We start from the raw sequence: 22,643 nt of genomic DNA on the forward strand, positions 1-22,643 counted from the left end.
AGTATTTAGATCTACCAGATGGCTTGGCTATCACATTATTGTTATTAATCCCTTGAAGTTTAATTAGTTAATCTCTTAGTCAATTAAGTTGCCTAATTATCTATATCTGAGGCACGACAGGTGTGACAACAATTATCACTCTACCTGTCCATGTCACCTACCCTTTCATTGACAAGACATTTGAGTAAATCACCTTAATTACTTAGATCAACTCAAAGGCAATTATATATGTATATGTAAAATGTTTAAGAAGTCTAAGTCAGAGGACAGAGAGTCAGAGTCAGAGATATAGAGTGTGTTAGCTAGAGTTAGGACATGCAGCTAGCAGACCCAGTCTTAGATATGTATTATATATAACGTACATATTCCTGTAATAAAGACTGATAAAGACATTTCTACTTATGTCTTAATCCTTGAAGGTTTTATGTCAAGGACAGTAACCAAGTCTAATGGTTACTGCGTGACCGAGTGTTGTAGGGTGAGAAGAAGAAGAATATGTGAAAAGTTTACGACAATGACGACAACAACAACAACAACAACGACAGACAACGGACAAAATTTGAACAGAAAAGCTCACATGAGCCATCGGCTCAGGTGAGCTAAAAACTTAGCGCACACTGCACGAGGCACACAGCATACCGCACGAATGGCCATGGCATTAGCTCTTTGAGCCTTTGGCTCAAAAGAGCTAACCAGTCAAAATTAAACACATCTTACACCCTTAGACACCACAAATAAGTAGCCTGATTGTCCAGCACTAAATTGTTGACAAAAAGACAATAGGAAATCATTAATAAGTTTAATCCAGAGACCTATACATAATTGTCTGATCATATACTTACTCTGGGTAAAGAAAAAATATCTTGGAGAAGGCCATTAGAAGATTTGTGTATCTTCCCTCTCTCTGAGGTTTGCCCCATCTAGCAAGCAGTGTCAAGAAGTACCTCCAAAAATTCAGGACATTAAACTCCATATGAAATATAATCTCAAACTGTAAATAGAAAATGACGTAACATTAATTTAGGGATGGCAATCGATTGCAGAATTGCTAATCTGTTTAACCCAAAACATTCCGACCGATTAACCGGTTAGTCGTATCAAGATATACATTTTGACATTTTCTTTTCATTCACACAAGATGGCTTAAAAGATGTTAGATGTTACATTCTGATTATTAATTTGATTGGGGAATTTTATTTTTAAATAAGTAAATTTTATTTTTATTTTAATACACAAGAAACCAGAAGTCTCTGTCGAGACTGTAGCTCTACTGGTATGTACTTATCAAAAACCATTGCACTATTTTATGTAGCGTTTTTAAGGAATTTCACAGAAAATTCTATTTTTAGTAACCATGGCAACTACGTTCATCGAAATTAAAAACCCATGCACTATTCTATGTATCTTAGTGTAGTCTACTTGTGTGCCAAGTTATATTGAAATCAGACAAAAATTGTAGGAGGAGTAGCGTTTTGAAAAATTGTTTACAGACAGACGGACGGACAGAAAGACAGACGGACAGAAGGACTGACGCCGGATGCATTAAAAACCATGAATCTTGCTTGAGAAATCAGACAAGGATAATTTTACAACGCAGATGTTAAAGAAGTTAATTCTGCATTGTCACCATAATTGTCCCCCGCTTTCGCAAAAGCGAGGGGACATTAAATCTCATTCATCTGTCCGTCAGTCTGTTAGTCTGTCCGTCACAAAAACTTTAACCTTGCCCATAACTTTTGATTCAGTGGAGCTATGATTTTCATATTTCACATGTGTATTCCTTGTTACAAGACCTTTCTTTGGGTACCACCAAATTTGACCTTTTGACATTGATCTTGGAGTTTGACCCACTTTTACACAAAAAATCCAAACTTTTACTTTGGCCATAACTTTTGAATAGTAGATACTAGGACTTTCATATTTCAAATATATATTGTTTGTGGCAAGAAATTTCATTGGATAACAACAACCTTGACCTTGGAGATTTATGTACTTATGAAAAAACTTTAACCATGATCATAACTTTTGAACGGTAAGGATTAAGGCTTTTGTACCTCACATATGTAATCCTTGTGAGAAGACCTTTCATTGGATACCAAAAACTTTTTCCCTTGACCTTGACCCTGGAGTTTTTACTACTTTTAAAAAACCTTAACTGTGGTCACAACTTTTTAACAGTATATACTAGGTCTTTTATATTTCACATATATGTATTTCTTGTGGCACGAAATTTCATTTGATACCAACAACCTTGACCCTTTGACCTTGACCTTGGAGATTTACGTACTTATGAAAAAACTTTAACCTTACAACTTTTGAACAGTGAGGGCTTAGGCTTTCGTTCTTCACATATGTAATCCTTTTAAAAAGACCTTTCATTGGATATCAACAACTTTTACCCTTTGACCTTGACATTGGATTTTTAACTACTTTTTAAACAAAACTTTAATTTTGGTCAAAACTTTTGAACAGTCTTCCATATAAATTTCAGCTTTTCTGGCCTAGTGGCTCTTGATATTTTTAATGACCTATCTTTTTTTGTTTTTCCTTAATTATCTCCCTTAGGAAAGGGACTAGGTCCTTCATTTTAACCCTTTAAACTCTCCTTTAACCTAGGGTGCTTTGTACACTTTTTTTATTTAAATTGGCAGAGTAGTTCTTGAGAAAAAGTTGAAAATATATATGAAATGAAAAAAAATCATACAGCTTGACAGATGGATGGATGGAAAACAGGTTATCAAAAAAGCTCACTCAAGCTTTCAGCTCAGGTGAGCTAAAAATCAGATCTTCATCATAAAACTTCAGCATCTCATTAAATATATTTCCTTGAAGGATCATTCTTTCTTAAATAAATGTTTGTTTACCAGGTATTTTTTTTAACTCATATTGAGACACTACCACGTGCTGAGTTGCAAATTTCAAACCTGGCTGTACTTGGTACTTAAAATCTTTAACAATGATGTACTTTTATGCATAATTCTGTTTATTTATCATTGAAACCATTACATTTAAAACTTATGATCTCTTACTTCATGCTGATGACACTATTATATTAGCAGAATCTGCTGAGGATTTACAAAAAGGCTCTGATTGAATTTTATTAACATGATTAAGGAATATTTTAACTTTTGTGAGAGTTATTGGTGTGTAAATCACACCAAATTGTCCTGTAGTCATATTTCAAGCATGCTTCATAAAAAAATGTGCCTATATACAAGTCTGTGTGATTTACCCACCAATATCTCACACTATATACATAAGTAAACATGAAAATGGGTCTTTAAGGTCATTAGCAACAGACGGTTTCCAGAGAAAAAAGGTTTATACATAGGTTTTTTCACTTATGAAAACCGTCATTGAGAGTTATCTATGTATGGAATTCTCTAATCCGTGAAAACAAATAAAGCATATGTAACAGGCTGAAGCATGTGTGTTTTATTTATTGGATGTATTCAAATCTACAGTAATAAAAGAAAAGCAGTGATGGGTTTGTTTGCATTGTAGTGACTGAGGGAGCAGACAGTCAACAGGTTGTTATTTAAAATGGGTATATGTATGCTTAGATTGTATATTGTTTAACGTCCCTCTCCAGAATATTTCACTGATATGGAGACGTCACCATTGCTGGTGAAGGGCTGCAAATTTAGGCCTATGCTCGGCACTCAGGGCCTTTGAGCAGGGAGGGATCTTTATCGTGCCACACCTGCTGTGACACAGGGCCTCGGTTTATTCTGTCTCATCCGAAGGACCGCCCCATTTAGTCACCTTTTATGACAAGCAACGGGGTACTGAGGACCTATTCTAACCCGGATCCCCACGGGGCTGTATGCTTAGAAGTGCAAAGATGTGACAAACTATGCTGAAACTAGTGATAGCTAGGTAGATCGGATGAGAACGATTTTATTAGGTCATGTGAGGGAGGCACCATTAAATCCTTGCAAAATATTTTTAATGCGCAGCCAGGAGTAAACAATTTCGTCACAGCCTGGAGCCATATTTCGGATATTTCAGTGAATATTTTTAAGTTGGTATTTACATGCCTAAACGGTAAGCAATGTAGAAATAATAGTGACAGAGAGTAAAATAAACAACTAAATGACTTAATTGAAGTGAACGACAGTGTGGTCTGGGTGGTTGCTATAGTTGGTCGAAGCTGGGTCTTGATTTCCAGACATGAATGATGAGTGGTTGTATAGAGATTCTGTGGGCATCAGTCCAAATATCTAGAGTCCAGCAGACTCTTAATAGAGATTATGCAAATTTGTGAATGACTTAATCAGTGTTTTCCCTAAGAACCGGCTACTGGCCAAATTGACCACTTCAATTGACAAAAAAAAAATGCTTTGAAGTAAAAACTTGTTGTTAGGTCCACAGAGATTTTGTTCATAAACCTCAGCCCCTAGCCTGTTACAACTTATTTCTAACCCTTTACTTTGAAATAAAGGGAAAACACTGATTTTTTAAATGCATTGTACTCAAAAGAGTTTAAAGTTGAATATTATCTCTACACCAAGGTGCATCTTTTTTAGAGCAAAGGGAAAAATAGCTGATTCAATCTTTTCTGAAGAGCTTAATAAAGCTATAGTATATCATGTATATATAGAGAATCATAAGTAAATACTGCTGAGACTGCAGACAGACGGCAATATACCCCATGCTTGTCAATCTGATGTTCAGATATCTGTTTATATGTACCATATTATACATTGTCATTGTGTAAAGCTCTAAGACTTGCATCATGATAATTCCAAGATTTTAAATATAACACGAATATGATTATAGCGAGAGCAGCGAGGCGGTGTGAAGCGCCGCTCGCATAGCAAGCTCTTAGAGCAACGCCTATGCGAAGAGAAAATTAAAACTTCTGCACATTCATTCAACAGAATTTTTTGATGCCGTAATTTGGACCCACAATTTATCACTTGTTTTAGCTACGTTATCGCGAGAATTACGGCATATGTTCAACAAAAAGTTTACTCGCCTTGATTTAATGGATATATGTTGAAGATAAATAGAAAATAAAACGTTCTTCATTAACTTTCAGCACTGTTCAGGCTTTTTCTCAGCATGCAACTTGCATACATCATATGACGTCAGAGTCTACACGCACCGAATGTCACATGGGGTTTGACAAGCCAGATCTAAATCAAAACAAAAGAAGAGTTTGCGCTTGCTCTTACGGTTGCTTGTCAACATATAAGCGAAATAACACTCTTCACTGCGAGCTTTTAAAGCAATGCCTGTGCGAAGAGAAATTCGGACTACTGCACATTCTTTTGATAGAATTTTTAGATGCAGTAATTTACACCCACAATGCATCACTTATTTTAGCTATATTCTTGCAAGAATAACTGCATATCTTTAACAAAAAGTTTACTCGCCTTGAATTTATAGATACATATTGAAGATGAATAGTAAAAGAAATGTTCTTCATTAACTTTCAGCACTGTTCAGATTTTTTTCTTAGAAATGCAACTTATACAAGGGTCATTCAAAAGATACGCAGACAATGCTTCTCATCGTCATATGATTAATACAAGATTAAAGATCAACACATTTTCGTAAACATAAACATTTATTTTGTCGAAGTGTGAAGTTTCATTCCATTTGATTAAACAAAACTCACGTTAGCCAAAATTAAAAGCAACATGTTTTGTTACCACAGAGTACGGTTTTTCCAATATTGTAGCTTCAAAAACAACGCTGAGAAAGTTTGTCAAAAGTATACACATTTTTGTTTTTTCAAACATGGTTTGTTGCGTCTTCTCCATTCAAAACACATATCTACAATACTTAACACCTGGTTTGCTAACAATTGTACAAATATAGCTTGTTAGACTGTTATTGTTTTCAAATTCTTTGATTTACCATGTAACTTTATCATTTCTGCAACATTGAAGCATACATCACGTTCAATGATGTTCTTAACTCTTTTGACAATATTTTAAACATTTACCTGTTTCTTTGCAGACCATTCATCGTCCGATTCAAACTCGCTACCACTCAAAAATTGTATTTTCAACTTAATACAAATACACAGATTTTTTTTCATACGGATCCTGGTTTATAAGAATTTTTTAAGCTTGTAGAAAAAGTTTCCCGAATGTAAAGTCTAATTTTATTGCTACTTGCTGCTCTGTAACATCCTCCAACATCATGGTTTTTTGCTTTTTTTAATCAAGTCCATATGTATTTAGAAGCTGATATCTTTTAAATGAAACGAGAGATTACATAACCTAATTTCATTTTAATTATACAGTATAAATACTTTATTTAAACATGTAAATTTTATTTCATTTCAGCTCCACTTATTAGAGGTATAGCTGTAAATACTATAAAGTGAAAATAGAAAACTACTCAATTTTGACGGCCGGTGCTCAGTGACTCCATTTTTGCAGTTCTAAATCCGTGGTAATTTAAATAAATATGAGGATACATTCCAATTTTTTTACTCAAATTATTTGAATCTGTTGTCAAAATATTTGTACCAAAATTGGATATAATATGACGTTAAATAATAAAGTTAGGACAAAAGTCTACGAACTTTTTGAATGACCCTCGTATACGACGACATGTGACGTCAAAGTCTAGACATAACAAGAATAGATATGGGTTACCCCATATCCAAAGATATTCGACTGTTAGATTTATATGTTTAACAGTGTTTATAATGACGTTAATAAAAAAAAAACTGCACTGTCTAATTAAAAACTGTTGTAAATATCTTGATTCCATATCATTACGGTCACCCAGTCTCCTAACAAACAGTACACATAGGCCTACATGTACCTGTAGCATTGGTCTACACACGTGCAATGGAGCTGTCACACGCATCCAGCAAGCTCGGAGAAACACGTTTTGTTTTGCCGAGAAGTTACGGTGTCAGACAAAACTTTTCTTTTCTTAATTAGATCAATTAAAGATTAAATAAGAATTCTGATTAATAAAAATTATACAATCCCTGTTGAACTTTACATAGTTTGTTGAACTTTGTTCTAACATTTGCATCTGCAACAACTTGTGTTTAAAATGGCCGGGTTGGGAAAATCAGGATCGGGTCGGAAAATTCTAAACTGAAAACATGGAAAACCTCTTTTGTTTTGAAAATAACTGAAATATACTAATATATTTGTCGCAGAAATTACTTACATAATTCAAGTTCTATATATAATGGTATGCTGAACTTCAAAACGAACCCGAATCTCCAACCCATGCACTTCTCGTTTTGCCACACATACCCTACAGTTTACAAAGTGTACACACGAGCAGGCCAGGGATTGAAAATTCCGTCATTTAATAATACAAACGCACAGAATGATTAATTTTTTTCTTTAAGAACAAATTGTATGATAATTAAAGGACTATAAACATGTACTTAATACAATTGTTGATATAGTATAATCAATTCATTGGTGAAAAGATATGAATCGAAGAATGACCTAACTTAGTTATAACTTTTGTACTAAAAAAAGTACTAAGAATTCTGATTAATAAAAATTATATAATAATGTATTGAACTACAGCAAGTATAAAAAAAAAACTGAGGAGTTAACAAAGTTATTTGCATCTGAAAGAACTTGTTTTAGAAAAATACATATAAAAAGTTATAACTGCAAAAAGTTATAACTATAAAAAGTTACACCTATTAATAAAAACTTTTGTAAAAGTTCCAGTGAAATTATACACTTATGTTAACCTGTTGTACATATTGTAACATTATAAGCTTTTAAAAAGCCTCATTAAAATTAAAAAAAAGCAAGAAGATTTTTGATTATTTTAAAAATTTTTAACAAAAATTATTTATCAAATACAATACATGAATGCACATGCAATTGTTTTAAAAAATGAATTTGAAATTTTCTGATTTTTTTAAAGAATCATTTTTATAGCAATTAGGGTCATAATCAATTGCCATACATAAAGTTTCAAAAAAAAAAAAAGAGAAAAGTTCATTTGATAAACAGTATGTCACAGTTGAACTTGCAACAAAGTGTACATGAATCTAGGGTTGAAAATTTTGTTGGTGACCAAGTTATATGACAGGCCACACTGCTGAAGGATATCGTTTAATATATTATATATTCAAACACTGGTAGAAGGCAAATATATAAATGTGTATGATGAACTAAATATATATAAACATGCACACTTATCAACATTTAATATATGCATATCAAATTGATTTATCAAATTATAGAAAAATACCCAAAAAGTTTGCTTACAGGAATCAGTTTTAGATTGAAAGATTTATTGAATTTTTGAAAAAAAAATTTACACTAAACGAAGAATTTGATGTACTCCCTAATTCAGCTCATGGAAACATCATGTACCAATATTCTGCTTTATAAAAAAAAAGAAAATTAATGTTAAATTACTTATTCCAACTTTTCATGTTATTGCTGATGTGTATATCACAAATTTTAGTTCAGGGAAATATTCATGAATCAATAATGTGCTGAAAAATATTATGCGTTTTATTGTATTGACATACAAAAGCTTTGATTGAAAATTCCGTAATTTAATAAATACAAACGATTATTTGCCGCCATTTTGTATTTGTGAATATTAATTTTTTTCTGTTCTAACATGAACAAATTTATGCTGGTTAGAAGGACTATTAAAATGAAATGTGTTGGCCAACTTATCAATCACAGAAAACAATAGATGAACAAATTTTGACAATTTGCTATTTTGAATAAGATATTTTTTCCTTTATTTAAAAAAAATTATATGCTAATGTTTACTCTTTGACAATAATTACATTAAATAAAATCAGGGAATAATGAGAGAAGAGAGAGAGAGAGAAATTAATTATACAATTTTGTTGAAACTTTGTATAGTTATGTTTTAAATTTACACACACATGAACAACTGTGTTTAAACACCACAGAGAGAGAGAGAGAGAGAGAGAAAGAGAGAGAGAGAGAGAATTTTGAAAGCATCTTTACCGGTATTTGAAATAAGTCGATCACTGGTAGTAAACAATAAAGTTATTATTGTATGTGAACTTTAAAAAAAAAACATTTTGCCACACAATCTAAAATTTACAAAATGTGCCAAAATTTTCCGTACATGAAATTGACAAACAGAAAAATGTTTCAGATACATGAAAATAAGTTTTTTCTTATCATGAAAAACAAAGTTTGTTTGATACATGAAAATGGCAATCCAAAAAGTTACATTTTAATATAATGTTGATTTTCTCAATCTAAGTTATGCATTAATATATTCTTGTTATCAAACACGTAAAAAAAAAAGCTGAGGAGGAAGCGAGCGTAGGAATATTGATATTTTTTATTTGCATTTCGGAGGGAAATTGACTTTCTAATGAAATTTTGACGTTATTTTTTATTTCTTTAGCGTATGACATACACAACTTTACTCTTATCATGAACAATAATGTTGTATCTACTTATCATGATGGAATTATTTTGGTCGGACCAATATGTGTGAGCTGTCGCTGAATACAGTTATATATCTTGCAAAGATAGTATGCATTGATCGAATATATAGAAAATGTTATGTGCGGTTTGATGAGACCAATCTAAATAAAAACAGTACATGAGACACTTTGTGCACACTCTAATGGTCGCACCGTGGCCTCAATATATTATTATTATTATTATTAAAGTTTGCTTGTAGGAATAGTTTTCTAAGGCTCAATTGAGGAAAATCCTATTTTCTCTAAAAATTGTATTTATCTATTACTTCAGTCTATCAAATTTTAAATAATATTATGAATAATACTTTTGTCCATCTTCCCGCTTGACCCTTTCTTCCATTTCCTGCTCGTTCTCAAATTCTTCAATAGCATTTTCCGTTTTTTCCATCGCATCCTTTATGCCGCTTCCTTTATCCAACTCGAAATCATAGGAAAATTTCCAATTTTCTGTTGTCAATTGCTTTAAGGTACTACAAATTGGAGGCACTGTTCCTAATGTACGATCAATATTTTCCGTTTTCACTTTTGAAATAAATGTTTCAAGAACTGTGAAACTTTCATCATATTCAATTCCTATCTTTAAAAGATGGTCTAATGTCCAATCAGATGCCTTTCTAGGAAATTCTCGATTTTTTTGTTTATACGCTGAATTAGCTGACGATGATTCAGTTCCAGTGGAAGACAAATCAGAGTCATATCTACTTTCGGCCATGCTGCTTATTTTAGCACGTCGAGTTACACAAAGGGACCCAAATGAACCAATTAAGAGAAAACATTTCTTTAAGATGTTTTTTGTTTAAGGCTAAGTTTATGTTTTGATATATATGTTAATTTATCATCTCAACTCTCGAAATTTAGACTTATTTTCTAAAGATATTATTTATATATCGTATGACTATTACACAGTCACCGATAGCGTTTATTTACCCAAAATGATCAAAATGGAACCCAAATTGAAATCAAATGGACCCAACTGTAAAAAAAAAAAAGAAAAACCAAAAACAAAAATGAACCCAATGGAATTTTATATAAAATGAATATATTATCGTATTTTGAAGTATTTGTCGTTCAAAACTGCAATTTAAACAAGCTTCACAAATCTTGCCAATATCGGACGCCGTTACTAATTTACCGTACACCACGCCCGATCCCGTAAAAAAAGTAACCAGAATGTATAACTAAGACCGCGGAACATTTACGAGACCCGATCTAGTTGAAAATTACAAAAACGGAATGATGAAAAATTTTAATTTTTGGAAATATTTTTGCATGTATTATGCTAAGAAAAATTAGAATGAAATTTTGTTACTTGCCTTAATTGTAGTCAAATGAGGGCACTGTGAAGATATAGACCATTTTTCGTGTTTTTATACACAATTACATAGTAAAACTCTCCAAAAAACAAAAAATTGAAAATTTAAAAAATACAGGATGAAATGTTGTGTTTTTCACATATATCATGCAATTTTCATTCTTCTCATAAAAAATAAAAATAAAATTGGAGGTAGCCTTTATTGCAGTGAAAAGGAGGCATAACAAAACACAAAATTAGGATTGATTTTATCCGACTAGATATGAAATAAGTCGCCGTGGATTAACATAACATCAACAAACAACTGCAATAATGTAATAGTTTCTAAAAACAAAATAATTCTTACATTCTGTAATAATTTTCTCTCCATCCTCTATTTTTTTTCTTAAAACGCGACATTGTTATATTTGTAGGAAAAGGGGGGAGTAAAGGCGACAAATGACGAATTTTACAAATATCATGTAATACATGTATATATAAAATATATATATATATATATATGCATTTAAATGATTCAGAGACACAATTATATCTTTTTCTAAGAATTGGTCACACTTCAATTAACATTGTAGCATTGATAATTATATCGGGGGTTGCATTTAAATGATTCAGAGACTGATTTATTATTTTAACTCAAGCTAATCCATGCATATTTAAGTCCTTAATAAAAAAGGATGTGTATAAACACGTTCGACGAGAAAGACTAAAATCGTTTACTTTTGGTTGTAGTGTTTTTTTTTAACTCACAAATTGAAATAAAAAAGGTAAAATTAATGCATATGTACCAAGAAATTGATACCTCATAATAAATCATGATCCAAAGTTGTTTATTAATTAAAAAATATTTTTAAAAACATGTAAATTACGGAAATACCAGCTTTCAACATGTACATTCTATAGAGCTACATGTACATGGTATGCAAGATCAGCGAAGCATTTAAGCGCAATTTGACGTCATTTTAATTGTGACGTTAAATTGTGTTCAATTATGACGGCAGTCAAGGGTACTATGACGTGCCTGAGTCGACGCTGCGTTAAAACGTATGCGCAGTTCAACTAGATCGGGCCTCGATCGTTAACTGGCAAAATATGAAATATACAGCTTACGTCATTTCTATTTGTTACAATCATAACATTCAGTGACAGACAACGAAATGGGCGGGTACAATTCGACACAAACGTTTGGAAAACATCGGATTAAAATTATATAGATCGATATGGAACGCCATCACTGCCTTATAGCAGAACACTGGGATTGCATTGTGTCAACCTTCCATTACATTATATCAACTCTTTATGACATTAACCCACACAACTGTTGCATTGTGTCAACCTTCAATTACATTATGTCAACTCTTTATGACATTTATTAATACTACAATTGCATTATCTCAACTTTCCTTTACATTAGGTCAACTCTTTATGACATTTACATACATTACTATTACATTGCGACAACTTTCTTTTACATTATGTTAACTTTTTTATGACATTTACTATAACACTTCAATTATATTGCGCCAATCTTTCATTGCATTATATCAGCTTTTTGTGACATCATGTCAAAAAATTTTTAGTGGTGTAAAGATACATTTATATAATTTCAACTCAGTATTACATTACGTGCACTCTCTACTATTTGGTCTATGAATTTATCTTACATGTAATTTGATATCAAGTAGCTATAAACAATGTCAGAATTTCATTATATGATGTCTAAAAATTGTCACATGTGGTCAATTTTTTTACTACATTATGTCATCAATATGCTACATGACGACGTAAATAAATTTCATGATGTGAATTAGCCCTTACTTTTTTTTACAAATCGTTATTACGTTATATATGTCATTGTGTCTTTACATTGTGTCAAAAATGCACAGCCTTTTGTCAGCATACGTGTATCTTAGGCTAGGCCCTATTTCATATTGATCAGATGTGGAAAGCTCATGATATACTGTGTGCACTCTTCTACATTATGTCGATTCACTATTATGTTATGCGAACACGGTCTTATATGATGCGCATAACGTATTTTCCGCGTTCCGCAGGCACTAAAAATGGCGGGAAATTAAACAGTTGTAGAAGAAATTCTCGGCGATTTGGGAATGGCGTATTTAAATGAAAACGTAAAGCGACAAATGATTGACAATCTTGAAACATGCAGCGCAAGGCCTTCACACTGCGACTGTTAATTAATTTCAATGGGTTTACTTTAATCTGAAAATTAAATAAATCAAATATGAGTCGAGCAGCATTTTTTTTTAAATTTTCATATGATTCTTAAAGTCTTAAACTTCTTATCTTATTAAGAACATTGTCATAACTCTTTTTTTTATTTTAAAAAGTGTTAACACACCGTATTACAAACGTGCAACGGTGGGTTGGGGGTTGGGGTCATGAATCCCGTCCTTCCATCTTCAGTGACCAAGGTTAAATACGATAAATAAATTTATTGGTTTTACTTTGTAGGACATTGCTTAAGATTAGATGAATAAAGTTGAAACTTTTTTTTCTATAAAATTATAAAGCCTAAGAGCGTCTCCCCCCTTTGTCTCTAACCATTTACCGTCCCCTTTCTTGTTCAAGATTCCCATATCCGCCACTGATATGTGCCCATGCATGCTTGCTAAGGATATTCAACTGATTTAGACTAAAATATAGATTTTTGTAATAGAATTTGGAACTGGAATTACTGAAAAAATTTACTAATTCCATTGACCTAGCATCTTCTTTGAAAGGAGAGGCAGGCGCGGATCAAGGAATTAAAGTAAGAGGGGGTGCCAAAAATAGGAAAGGGCTCTGGGGGGCGCCTTGAGGCCCCAAGTGGGTCCAGGGCAAATCTATGGTGGGGACCCAAGAGGCGAAGCTTCCGGAAGCTCCTGGGTTCTAGAGATTTTGAAGGGTAAAAAATGAGGTCTACCTAGTAGACATATTTACATTTTGTTAGCTGAAACTGTGATTTACGTTTACTATGAAAATTTTAGGGGAGGGGGGGCGCCGGGTGCGCCCCCTTCAATTATTCCTCCACAGGGAGGTCAGCCAGAAAAAAATTCTACTCGAAACAAAAAACAGGTTATTTTTTTTTCAAGTATACTACATTGCCCGCGTTGGACTATACTTCAAGAAAAAGTGGGGATTGGGCTGTGCTTTCAATGAACATTACATTTTCTATAGTAAAGTTACATATGGAAAAGAGGGGGGCTGATATTATGTGCCTGAATTTCGTCCTAATCAATGAGGACCCCCACCCCTTTCTCTTACCAGTCATTAAAACACAGTCGTCAACATTCATTATATACCAGATATACAGCTTCGAGATAATGAAAATGTATTTTTACATCAGGTAATGAACTTTTGGAATCAATATGATGAAGAGTTAACACAATATAAAGATGTTTTTAAATCACATTAGAAAAGGTTGACATAAGGTAATTATATATCCAAATCACGGAATGGAGTTTTGACATTATGTAATAAAGCGCAGATATAATATAAAGATATGTTCACATTATGTTATACACTCTTTACACCACGTAATAAAGCCCTAACATGGAGGTAAGATGTGTTCACCTAACATCATGATGCTCCCGACGTATAATAAAGATAAATCCATATCACGTAATAATGCTTTGATAAAAAAGAAATATAGACTCTCAAAAAGGAATGGATTTTTGACTTCATATGTTATGATAAGTTTAAATAAAAAACAAAATTTGCTGTTAAAGTAATAAAGTTTTAACACAATGTTAACACATAATCACTTAACAAATTGGATTATTTACTTCAAGTTATGAAGTGCTGACATAATAAAAGAATGTATTTTCTCCATGTTATGCAGCTTTGACATGATGTTATGATATTTTCACATCATATCATAAAAAATGACATAACGTAAAGATATGTTCACATCACGTAATGATGAATTGACGTAATAAATGCATAGTTGTATGCTATAAGGCAGTGATGGCGTTCCATTAGCGATGATTTTTTTAGAAGGAGGTGTGGGGTGGGGATACGGTGTATGTACCAGTGTTTTCAGTGTGGTTATGGACAAAATAAAAAGAAATTAGTAGTAAATTAAATACGTAAAAACGAAAATGAACAAGCAGAATCGAAACGAAAAAAAAACTAGAACTGTCCAAAGGGAAAAAATACCCCCGCTGGGTTTTTCAGAAGAAAGTTTGTTTAATGGACGTTGAGATGGAATGCTGTCCGTTATTTCCATATCCTTCTTTTTCCATAATAATGATATGCATCAAACACGATTTATGAAATTTTTCTTCCAGTGACCTAGAGCTTCCCTAAATGACCTTCGGTCAAGGTCATGACCTACTCTTGGGTCATGGGCAATCTTTGAGTCCAGTGACCTTGAACTTCCCAAAATAACCTTGGGTCAAGATAATGATCGACACACCCTTTGGTCATGGGCAATTTTGTGTAAAATGAAAACATACCAAGTTTATCCATAAGAAAGATATGTACCGGGCACAAATGAAATTTTTCTTCCAGTGACCTTGAACTCCCCCTAATGACCTTGGGCTAAGGTCATGACACACCCTTGGGTCATGGGCAATCTTTGTGTGAAATTTATCGGAAAATAAAACTAATGACCTACATACGTTTGATTCAATGATGACCTATTATAATATCATGTGGTAAATTTTGCATTTACCTCCCCCTAGTAAATTCAAAATTTACAACATGACTTCTGCAATTACTGCGACTTTAATTCCCGGACTTACAACCAAAGAAAGCATTTTTATTATTTAAATGAATACAGAATGGAAGATGGTTTTAATATTTATCCTATATTGTTTAATGTGCGATTTTAACATACATCTGATACATTAAATAAATTCTGACTAAGTGTCAAGGTCTTATTTTTCATGTAATATTCTACAGAATTCATAATACAACGGTTGTTCCAAAAATTCGTAGACAATGTTTATAACTTTTTAAGCATGAAGCAAATACAAAACCAAATTTTGCATAGTCACAGTGTATACATGTATATTATATTCAATGTTCTTTAAAATTGTGAATTTAAGTGTCCCTTAGTCAAAAGTGGTACATATATAGGAAAAATCTTTGAAAATCTTCTTCTCAAGAACTACTGTGCCAGAAAAGCTGAAACTTATGTGGAAATAACCTGGGATAGTGTACATGTGTATTTCACTTTGCCTCTGTTAACAGAGGCATATGACGCAGAAAAAATATATCATGACGTTATAAGGGACGTAAATTACGTTTACTTCAGATGTACAATAACATATGCTTTCTTATTTTTTCATAATTTTCCTTATTAAATGTGATATCATCATGAAACTTGAAGTGCATGATCATAAAATGCAAAGAGAAACAAAACTGTTTTCCCTGTCTACGACATTTTGGGACAATCCTCGTATATATGAAATTACAACTCCTACTTAAGGACTTGGGTTCCCTATATTTAGCACCTTATAGAATTTGTCATCTAAGGCAATATTAATAAATATATTTTATATCACCAGCAGGACCATGATTATAGGATGAAAAGAGCATGATATTTTCAAAAAAATTCTACAGTCCAAGGCGAGGTAATTACAAAAAAGTCACATTTATATCTTTAAAATTTTTCATCTCTGATATACACATATGTATTTTCTTAAAATGATTTGCTTTATTACAATTGTTTGCTATAAATGTCATTTTGAACTCAAATATTATTTACAGTTACATGATAATTCTGCAAATAAAGTAAAATAAGGCATGAATTTCTTGTAGCATTTATCCAGACCAGGACTTGAACCTAGATTTACCATAATTATGGTCGCTTTTCCTTAAGCTATCTGGATTTGATTCAAGAAATTATGACCTCTTTTTAAATGAGAATATTTTTTGTCTTTTTGATTTTTTAAGCTCCCCTGAGCTAAAGATCAAATTGGCTTACATGAACACATTTTGTCTTGAGTCTATCTGTCTTTGTTTCTTCGTCCGTCTTTCTGTTCCACTGTTTTTTTAAATATATTTTATTTCTTCTAAAGAACCATCAAGTCATGATCAAATTACGCACACTGCCTGTATCCATATTTTAATATTTAAGTGTTCTTTTTTAACTGCTTAATACTTTGTCGTCTCTAAAATTCTCGGTATCAATAAAATTAACTTTTAATATTATGTATTATTTCTTTAAGATATCTACAGAAAACCGGCGTCTGTACCCAATTAAGTTGAATATCACACCTCAATATATACATGATATACACCAATTTAAGAGAAGGTATCGCGTCTTTTAGCCGCATCCAAGTTGATGTTTCGTCACTAGAACTGCACTCAAGTTGGTAAAAATTTATATTTACAAGTATTTATAATTATATTCCTAGTGGTAATACATTGAATTAACATCATAAAACACATTCAAATAGTTTTACATGTAAAATATTAATGGAATTATTTATTCCAATTCAATCAGTAATAACATGCAAATTACAAAACGTTATATCTTTATTACCTTTAAACAGATCAATGACCTCCTTGTGGATGTTGTACTCAAATGCCGTAAATGCAGAATTGGGTCACTACACATTTTCACAAAAACACAAGTTCATCCTCGTATTTCTGAATCGATACCAATATTAATCGGGTTTATTCATGATTTGTTATATTACAGATGCAAAATTTCATTGTTTGATTCTCAAAAACTCTATTCGAAACACAGTTTAATAAATAATCAATATCCTTGAACATTTAACACAATCAAGCTCATTTAAAGGTCTCAATTTGACAAGATAGCCTGCGATCCTCCACTTTGTATGTGATACATAGCATACTGCAAAACATGATAAATACATATCCAAAGAAGAACAAATACATTCACAAATGGTATTAAACTCCAATGTTTACAAAAAGTAAAGTATTTAGGCATTTACGGAAATACTGAAGCGAGCATGCGCGATTGTATATATACAAAATGCAGTCAAAAATTGACCTAACTTTGTAGAAAATCCTTCCAAGTTATGGTTATTGATACAGTTAAGAAGTCATAATTGCCCAGAATGTGTCGCTGCATCTCTTCTTTTGATTAATGACGATATCTTTTAGATATTTATTTCACTTCGTAAAGATATTCACAGAAAATCGGCATCTGTACCCAATTAGGTTGTTTATCTCACTTCGATATATATCAGCCGGACCCAAGTTGGAGTTTCGTCACTAGGGCGGCACTCACTTTTGGTAAAATGTTGTATTTACAGGTATATATAATTTTGTCTCCTAAAGACAATATTAACATCATGAAACACATCCAAATAGCTTGATATAATATACATACACCAGTACACCTTAACATTATCTCTCCCTCTCAAACGTACACACAAACACCCTCACACACACCCTTACACACACACAAACACAAAATGTTAAGTATTAAGATGGGGAAATATTTCAAACAATATTATATTTTCTGAATATTGTTAATAATTTTACTTCATTTTCCTTAATTGCTCTCGTTATATTAAATATCATTTTTGAAAAAAAAAATGATTTAAATAACATAAATAACCCACTAAGGTACAAAGAAATTTAAAGTTTTCTGTCGATTGAAAAAGTTCTTGTAAAAGATATTTATTATCAAAATGTAGATATTTTAATCCTTTTGGAAATATTTTTGTTTCATGTGTTAAACGTCTCCTAAAAAATAAACTCCAATGATTTTTCTAAAATGACTGTAGAAATGAGTAATTTTCTACGTCTAATAACCCGGTCAAATTTCTTTTAAAATATAGATCCCCGGTTTGATGTGAAATTTTACGTAGAAAAATAATTAAAATAAAATGACTCTATATTAATTTGTAAATTTTCCTTCGGGCGTGCATTTATTTAAGGTTAACTGGGTGTTTTTTTTTTTTTTTTGCTGCTTGCTCAGGTCTGAGGGTTGGCTGTACGAGTGCAACCGAGGTTCAAATCTTGAAAAAACAAGCTAAACTTTGGGGGAGTCAAAACATCTTGTCCTCAGTTGTTACTAGTGTTTTGGTGCTTTTAACCATAGTTTAATTATATTCACAAATGATGTGTTTTATTTTCATAATTATAAAAAAAATTTAAAAGTCTAACAAGCCTTTCTTTACATATTTTATTTGATATTCATATGATGCATTCATTAATTATTTACAGCAAACTTTTAGCCCGAAAGCAACTTATTGAGATATAAATGATTTTTTTTTTCATTTTCTTTGAAAGAAATTCATATAAAAAAATTAAGAGCTGATATCGGTCTTTCAATGCTGAAATCATTTTTAAAAAGGATGACTTAAAAAAGTTGGTGAGGCATTCAACCTTAATTTTATCCTGCTTTGATTTCCCTAAAGCTGAACCAAACTAAATACTAAATTAAAAGGTCACTATTAGCATTAATGTACTGCATGTAAGTGAAGCTTTGTCCCTTTTTCGTTATTGATTTAACAAAATTAAATAGTTTGGTATTTTTCAAATAACTCTATAAAATAAATCAGACCATGAAACAAACAAATCTCAGAAGGAATGAAATAACTTGACTTTTTTGACATTTTTTTTCCAGAAATCAACGGAAAAGTTCTTTCAATTTCCTTATTTTTGATGGAGTTATTTATTTCAATCCAATCAGTAATAGCATGCAAATTACAAAGCGTTATATCTTTATTACCTATAAACAGATCAATGACCTCCATGTTGTACTCAAATGCCGTAAATGTAGAATTGGGTCACTACACATTTTCACTAAAACACAAGTTCATCCTCGTATTTCTGAATCGATACCAATATTAATCGGCTTAATTCACGATTTGTTATATTACAGATGCAAAATTTCATTGTTTGATTCTCAAAAACTCTATTCGAAACACAGTTTAATAGAAAATGGTATTAACTCCAATGTTTACAAAAAGTAAAGTATTTAGGACATGTCGCCATCATTTACGGAAATACTGAACTGAGCATGCGCGATTGTATATATACAAAATGCAGCCAAAAATTGACCTAACTTTGTAGAAAATCCTTCCAAGTTATGGTTATTGATACAGTTAAGAAGTCATAATTGCCCAGAATGTGTCGCTGCATCTCTTCTTTTGATTAATGACGATATCTTTTAGATATTTATTTCACTTCATAAAGATATTCACAGAAAATCGGCATCTGTACCCAATTAGGTTGTTTATCTCACTTCGATATATATCAGCCGGACCCAAGTTGGTGTTTCGTCACTAGAGCGGCACTCACTTTTGGTAAAATGTTGTATTTACAGGTATATATAATTTTGTCACCTAAAGACAATATTAACATCATGAAACACATCCAAATAGCTTGATATAATATACATACACCAGTACACCTTAACATTATCTCTCCCTCTCAAACGTACACACAAACACCCTCACACACACCCTTACACACACACAAACACAAAATGTTAAGTATTAAGATGGGGAAATATTTCAAACAATATTATATTTTCTGAATATTGTTAATAATTTTACTTCATTTTCCTTAATTGCTCTCGTTATATTAAATATCATTTTTGAAAAAAAAAAATGATTTAAATAACATAAATAACCCACTAAGGTATAAAGAAATTTAAAGTTTTCTGTCGATTGAAAAAGTTCTTGTAAAAGATATTTATTATCAAAATGTAGATATTTTAATCCTTTTGGAAATATTTTTGTTTCATGTGCTAAACGTTTCCTAAAAAATAAACTCCAATGATTTTTTTTAAATGACTGTAGAAATGAGTAATTTTCTAGGCATGGGGATAATTTTCGTCTAATAACCCGGTCAAATTTCTTTTAAAATATAGATCCCCGGTTTGATGTGAAATTTTACGTAGAAAAATAATTAAAATAAAAATGACTCTATATTAATTTGTAAATTTTCCTTCGGGCGTGCATTTATTTAAGGTTAACTGGGTGTTTTTTTTGCTGCTTGCTCAGGTCTGAGGGTTGGTTGTACGAGTGCAACCGAGGTTCAAATCTTGAAAAAACAAGCTAAACTTTGGGGGAGTCAAAACATCTTGTCCTCAGTTGTTACTAGTGTTTTGGTGCTTTTAACCATAGTTTAATTATATTCACAAATGATGTGTTTTATTTTCATAATTATAAAAAAAATTTAAAAGTCTAACAAGCCTTTCTTTACATATTTTATTTGATATTCATATGATGCATTCATTAATTATTTACAGCAAACTTATAGCCTGAAAGCAACTTATTGAGATATAAATGATTTTTTTTTTTCATTTTCTTTGAAAGAAATTCATATAAAAAAATTAAGAGCTGATATCGGTCTTTCAATGCTGAAATCATTTTTAAAAAGGATGACTTAAAAAAGTTGGTGAGGCATTCCACCTTAATTTTATCCTGCTTTGATTTCCCTAAAGCTGAACCAAACTAAATACTAAATTAAAAGGTCACTATTAGCATTAATGTACTGCATGTAAGTGAAGCTTTGTCCCTTTTTCGTTATTGATTTAACAAAATTAAATAGTTTGGTATTTTTCAAATAACTTTATAGAATAAATCAGACCATGAAACAAACAAATCTCAGAAGGAATGAAATAACTTGACTTTTTTTGACATTTTTTTTCCAGAAATCAACGGAAAAGTTCTTTCAATTTCCTTATTTTTGATGGAGTTATTTATTTCAATCCAATCAGTAATAGCATGCAAATTACAAAGCGTTATATCTTTATTACCTATAAACAGATCAATGACCTCCATGTTGTACTCAAATGCCGTAAATGTAGAATTGGGTCACTACACATTTTCACTAAAACACAAGTTCATCCTCGTATTTCTGAATCGATACCAATATTAATCGGCTTAATTCACGATTTGTTGTTGATTACAGATGCAAAATTTCATTGTTTGATTCTCAAAAACTCTATTCGAAACACAGTTTAATAGAAAATGGTATTAACTCCAATGTTTACAAAAAGTAAAGTATTTAGGACATGTCGCCATCATTTACGGAAATACTGAACTGAGCATGCGCGATTGTATATATACAAAATGCAGCCAAAAATTGACCTAACTTTGTAGAAAATCCTTCCAAGTTATGGTTATTGATACAGTTAAGAAGTCATAATTGCCCAGAATGTGTCGCTGCATCTCTTCTTTTGATTAATGACGATATCTTTTAGATATTTATTTCACTTCATAAAGATATTCACAGAAAATCGGCATCTGTACCCAATTAGGTTGTTTATCTCACTTCGATATATATCAGCCGGACCCAAGTTGGTGTTTCGTCACTAGAGCGGCACTCACTTTTGGTAAAATGTTGTATTTACAGGTATATATAATTTTGTCACCTAAAGACAATATTAACATCATGAAACACATCCAAATAGCTTGATATAATATACATACACCAGTACACCTTAACATTATCTCTCCCTCTCAAACGTACACACAAACACCCTCACACACACCCTTACACACACACAAACACAAAATGTTAAGTATTAAGATGGGGAAATATTTCAAACAATATTATATTTTCTGAATATTGTTAATAATTTTACTTCATTTTCCTTAATTGCTCTCGTTATATTAAATATCATTCTTGAAAAAAAAAATGATTTAAATAACATAAATAACCCACTAAGGTATAAAGAAATTTAAAGTTTTCTGTCGATTGAAAAAGTTCTTGTAAAAGATATTTATTATCAAAATGTAGATATTTTAATCCTTTTGGAAATATTTTTGTTTCATGTGTTAAACGTCTCCTAAAAAATAAACTCCAATGATTTTTTTTAAATGACTGTAGAAATGAGTAATTTTCTAGGCATGGGGATAATTTTCGTCTAATAACCCGGTCAAATTTCTTTTAAAATATAGATCCCCGGTTTGATGTGAAATTTTACGTAGAAAAATAATTAAA

The 22,643-nt window shown here is 31.7% G+C and overlaps 1 long non-coding RNA gene and 1 pseudogene across 1 annotated transcript; both read right to left on the bottom strand.

Annotated features, from left to right (window-relative positions):
* Nucleotides 1-818: 818 nt before the first annotated feature.
* Nucleotides 819-10,204, bottom strand: LOC134231747 (uncharacterized; annotated as a pseudogene).
* A 7,043-nt stretch (nt 10,205-17,247) lies between these two features.
* Nucleotides 17,248-22,263, bottom strand: LOC134231748 (uncharacterized). Its single transcript, XR_009984616.1, has 3 exons — nt 21,454-22,263; nt 19,417-20,032; nt 17,248-17,354 (listed from the first exon to the last, which is right to left on the bottom strand). It is a non-coding gene; the product is annotated as an uncharacterized LOC134231748 (long non-coding RNA).
* Between the last annotated feature and the right edge of the window lie 380 nt (nt 22,264-22,643).

Source organism: Saccostrea cucullata, unplaced genomic scaffold (genome assembly GCF_032062105.1).
Source record: "Saccostrea cucullata isolate Sc308-1 unplaced genomic scaffold, CSIRO_AGI_Scuc_v1 ctg10388, whole genome shotgun sequence".
Taxonomy (NCBI): domain Eukaryota; kingdom Metazoa; phylum Mollusca; class Bivalvia; order Ostreida; family Ostreidae; genus Saccostrea; species Saccostrea cuccullata.